This window comes from Pelecanus crispus, chromosome 10, assembly GCF_030463565.1.
Source record: "Pelecanus crispus isolate bPelCri1 chromosome 10, bPelCri1.pri, whole genome shotgun sequence".
Taxonomy (NCBI): domain Eukaryota; kingdom Metazoa; phylum Chordata; class Aves; order Pelecaniformes; family Pelecanidae; genus Pelecanus; species Pelecanus crispus.
Genome location: NC_134652.1, coordinates 15,548,200 through 15,553,390, shown reverse-complemented (window position 1 = coordinate 15,553,390; position 5,191 = coordinate 15,548,200).

The following is a 5,191-nucleotide window of genomic DNA, read 5'->3' as shown; positions in this document are numbered from 1 at the left end:
TTAATTGAGTTATAAATGACCCAAGCAGCACATCGCTTTGTATTGCTTTTGGAGGGCTCAGGGCTTCTGGGGAAGGTGCGGGGCTGGGTGCCAGAGCCACCAGGAGCATCCCGGGAACGGGGTGGTGGCAGGGAGGGAAGCTGTCACTTTAACAGCCGACCGCTCCGTAAATCTGGGCGAACACCCTCCCTCTCCCATCAGCTCAGTAGGGTCCGCATCCCTAAATAGAAAACAGAGTTTCTGTATGTCTGCGGGCTGGTTAAACATCGCTTGAGTCTGCCTGGGAAAGCAGAGGCAAGTCTTCGACGCAAGCTGCCAGGCACGGCCCTGCTCATCCCCTGCCCGCAGTGACGAAGGCGCCTGGCCTCTGTGGACCAGCCAGACCTCGGCCAGATCTGACCAGGCTTGTTAGAGGAACTGACTGGAACTGCTTCCCAGGGATGAGGTCCCTCTGTACCAGGCAATGCCCCTTCACTTCCAGGCCCCGGTGACAAGGGGCCGAGCATCCCAGCTCCGCAGGGCACGGGGCGATGCCCTGCTGGCCCTTCGTGCGTGGGTACCCGCAGCCCAAAGCCATTAGTGCTGACGGGGCCTCAGCAGGGACGATGGTCCTTTACCAGGGAGGCTGGTGGGGGTGGTCGTCTCTCCAGGGCAGGGCTAAGGGCTGCCAAAGTGAGACTGCCGGCAAAGGGGAACGATGGCCTGGCAGCGGCTGGGAAAACCAAGGCTTGGTGAGGTTGAGGGATGTGCACCAGGACTTAGTTAAAACTGCTTCTGAGGCCCCTTGGCCTGGGCTGGGGCACCCCTACGGGGCCAGATCCTGGTGGAGGGGAGCCCAAAGTGTGGGCAGGCTTGCTGCAGCTCCCGCCCGCTGCTGTCCATCCAGTGCTGGCAGGAGGGTGTTAGGGTGTTTGGGAGCTGTGTGAGCAGGGGGGTTCCCTGGCTACAGCCCCCCCCCCAGGCAGGCCCTGCTGGCTGCGGGAGGGTTGCGATGCCCAGCCTGACTTTGGGGGCTCCCCTTGCCAAGGGGGTTTCTCCGGGCTGGGCGGGGAGATGGCATCGTCCAGACATGGGGGTGATGACAGCAGGGCCAGTGCTGGCCCTGCCGCAGCAGGATTCCCAGCCGAGAGCAGGACGCACCTTTCAGCTTGGCTCAGCCCCATCCCATCCACCTTCCACTTGCGAACCCTGCTAAATACCAGCTGGCTTCCCCAGCTCACCCGCAGCGGAGGGCACGGGGGGGCCCCGAGCAGCCCCTGCAGAAGAGCTGTGCCCTGCGCCGGGTGGGGACGGCAGCTGTCACCGGGGGCTGCCTGGTACTGCCTGTGTTTATAAAGGAGTGAGAGTCACGAATAGTTTTGCACTGACTTTTCGAGGAGAGGTTTGCTTCCACGCAGGCTTGGCTGGCCGACAGCGGCTCTGACACATCCCATGCCTCTCTGCCCAGCTCCCGCCGGTCCCGGCCACCGGACGGCTTGTAAAACCTTGGAGGAGATGTACAGCCCGCAGGCTTCGAGGCCTGGCAGAAGAATTACATGGAAAACCACTCCCTTTGCAGGAATCGGCGCTCGAGCCCCGGGAGCCGTGCGCTGGGTGTGCGGGGATGGAGGGTGCAGCCGGTGGGTGATACAGGGCGAGCCCCTCTCCTGGGGCGGCCTGGCTGCAGGCTTTCCCGTGCAGGCAGGGATGGGCTGGCCAAGCCCAGAAATGGATTTTATTGTGGCAAAGAGTTTGCGGGAGCCTCACCCAGAGGCAAGCAAGGTGCCCCGAGCCAGCCCTGGCACTGCACACCAGCTGCAGCCCCACCAGCATTGTGGGGTGTGCTGGGGTGTGATGCTGCTGTTATTTGTTATTATTTGCCCTGGGGCAGCACTTTGGGACTGGGGTGTGCTGGGCATAACGCAGACGGCAGGTAGAGGTGTTTCCCAATGTCCCATCAAAGCATGACGTGAGAGGGGAAAGGTGGAGGCAGGGAAATGGGATGGGGGATCCCAAATCCAAACCAACCTGAAGATAGCTGGTACCCATCACTCTGTCACCTCACTGGGGTGTGTCTTAGCAGGACCCACCTGTGCACGGGGGGTCCCCATAAAGGAAAGCATGGGAAGACCCGGGTCGCCCCCACTTCAGATGTGCTGTAGGATGCTCATCCCTCTAGCAGGCAGTTGGCTGCCCCGGGTGGCCCATGGCACTGGGGCTATAGGGTGCTGTAGTAGATGGTACCGGGTGGTGTCTCTGGACGGTTTGGTCCGTGGCTTTGAGGCTGCAGTTGGGGAATTCCTGCTAAATCCCTTCCGGAGGCAAATTGCCATCAGCAAATGTCGCCCAGGGGCGAGGTTGGGGCCAGATCCCGAAGCCACCATCTGAGCCTTTACCCCCTTGTCACTCCACCATAAACCTGACTATGCACGTTGTGCATTTTTTGGTCTAAATACTCCATTTTGAAGCCGTTTGTGACCCCCTTGCCAGTGGGAAATGGATTTACACCAGCAACATGCTTTATTCCCAGAGGCCCGGCACATTTGGCAGGGGTTGGATATACAGTGTCCCGTGAAACAGCTGCGGAAACATTTGGTGGGAGAGCTGTTAACAGAGACACCTCTGTGCCCCGGGCTCTGGTGGGAGGCGCTGGGGCTGCTGGTTTTGGAAAGACCCTGTGGGACAAACGGCCATTGCTCTGTGCGGGGAGGAGATGGACCTGAAAGGGTCCCGTGCAAAGTAACAGCCCACCCGGGGGGGAGCCGAGAGGGTGTAGGAGGCTCCAGAGGGCACGTCTGGTACCCGGGGCCAGCTGTGGCCCAGATGTGAGCTCGCCTAGGGCAACGGGCCCCTTTGTATGGACCGGCACCCTGAGCGACCCTGGCTCCTGGCCGCGTAGGGGTGCTGGTGGCCAGGCAGGGCGGCCCTACCGCTGACGCAGAGGCCAGCAGGGACATCCCGGCTGGGGACGAGCCCGGGCCGCTCGGCTGCAGCCGCAGGGGCAGCCCCCGCGCCGGCCGAGGGCCGCGCAGCGCCGAGCACCGCGGTGGGCCCCACCGCCGGCCGTGACCGCTTTAAGGCAGCGGCGGCGCGGGGCGGCGCGGGGCGGGGGCGGTGACGCGGGGGGCGGGCCCGCGGGGGGCGGGGCGGGGCGGGGCCGGTCCCGCCGCAGCGCAGCGCAGCGCCGCGCAGCTCCGAGGCGGCGGCGGCGGCGGCGGCAGCGCCCGGCGGGACCCACCGGCTCCGGCGCCTCCGCTCCGCTCCGCTCCCCCCGCCCGCCGGCTCCCGAGCGGGGCCGCCCCTCGGCGCGCCGGGGCGGGGCGCGCCCGCCCTCCCTCTCCCCCGGTCGATATCTCCCCCGCGGCCGCCGCCCCCATGGCCGCCCCCCGCCGCCGCCCCGGCCCCCCGCGCCGGGGCTGAGCCCGGCCGCCTCCGAGGCGCCGCCCCCCCCCCCTTCCCCCGAGGAGATCCGCTGCGGGGATCCGCGCCCCCCCCCCCCCCCCCCCACTTCTCCGCTCCTCGTCCCCGCCCCGGGCCGCGGCCGCCTCCCCGGGGGCGGCGGGAGGAAGGCCGGGGCGTGGGGCTCCGGCGGGCGGGCGGCGCCCAGGGCGAGCCCAAGATGGCTGGAGGCGGCGGGGGCAGGCGCGGGGGGCTGTGCTGAGCGGCCCCGCCGGGACGGGACGGCTGGGCTCGGCTCGGCTCGGCTCGGCTCGGCTCGGCTCGCCCCGCGGCCCCGCAGCCGCAGCCCTTCCGCAGAGCCCCGCCGGGCGGGCGGGGGAGGCAGCGGGAGCGGTTTTGTTCCGGTGACTTTAATTTTTTTTTTTTTTTAATTTTATTTTTAAATTTTATTTTTAATGCGCCTCCGGTCTCCGTTCTCCAGCAGGGCAGCTCAAAATGGCTGAGAGCTGACTCGGCTCTCCCGGAACCGCACGCTTCGGCCGGCTCCTCCCGGCCGCCCGCCGCCGCCTCGCCCCTTGCCGGCGGGGCCGGACCGGGGCCGGCTCTGCGGGGGAAGGCCGGCTCTCCGCGGGCGGCTCGGACACGCGTCCCCCTGCCCCGGGACCCCCGGCTCCATCGCATTGTTGCCGTCGGGGGGCTGCGTGCCCCCGGCCGGCCATGAGAGCGGGCTAGGTCGGACCCCCCCGCCCCCCCTTCCCTGGACGCCTTTTATCCCCCAGCCCCGCTGGGAAGCCAGAGCAGGTTGACTCGGGGGCCGCGGGGTTTAGGTCCCCCTTGGCAAAGCCCATCCCCTCTCCCATCCCCTCTCCCATCCCTCTCCCATCCCTCTCCGGGAGCGTTGGACGAGGCTGGGAGGGCTGCGCTGGGCTGGGGTTTGCTCTGAATGACCGAGCTCTTCCATTCAAGACCTCGCAATCTCGAAGCAGGCGAGAGGGGTTTTTTTTTTTTCTTCCCACCCCCCCCCCCCACCCCCGTCTTGGTTTTTTTTTTTTTTTCCCTCTTCCTTTTTTTCTTTGCTCCTCCGCCGGGTTAGAAGCAAATCTCGGGGACCGCGGAGAGAATTCGTTTTTTCGCCATCGTCATCGTCGCTTTTTTTTTTTTTTTAATCTTCCTCCTTTTCCCATTTTGGATCTTAACCCTTTGATCTGTTTCCTTTAAAAGACTCTGATTCCCAACTCCCATCAGGGGGAGAGGGAGGAGAAATACAGGGGAGGAAAAAAAAAAACCCCGAGTGAGTCTGTGCTCTCAGCTGTTAGCCAGGTTGGTGGGGGACAAAAGTCCCTTTAAAATATTGAATGTCAGTTGCAAACCTAAGAAAAGAAAAATCCGATCTGGAGCGCTAAATTTAGGAGCTTTATATGGAACTTGGACTCTGCTGCTGGATTTTGTATGGATTTTTTTCAACCTTTGGTAAGTTTCGATTCGCCTTCTGGGGTAAAAAGAAACAAATGGCTTTTAGGGGTGGTTAAGACTTTGGGCTGTAAATCCTACGATATCACGTTGGGGGTTTTTAACCTTTTGTGTTGCTTTTTTTAACGAAGCGACGGGGACGTCACGTTTGCTCGCTGGAGATTCCTAGAGTGCTGCTGCTCTGTGGTTTATTTTATCCCCGATTTTAAAATCTGCTGCGGTTTATTATTTATTGCGCGTGCTGCGGGGAGGGGGGAGCCCAGCCGTTCACCCCCAGGCTTCCCGTTGCAGGGAGGACAGACCCCAGCGTCCGCCCCTAGACCGCACTGAGCGACCGAAGCGG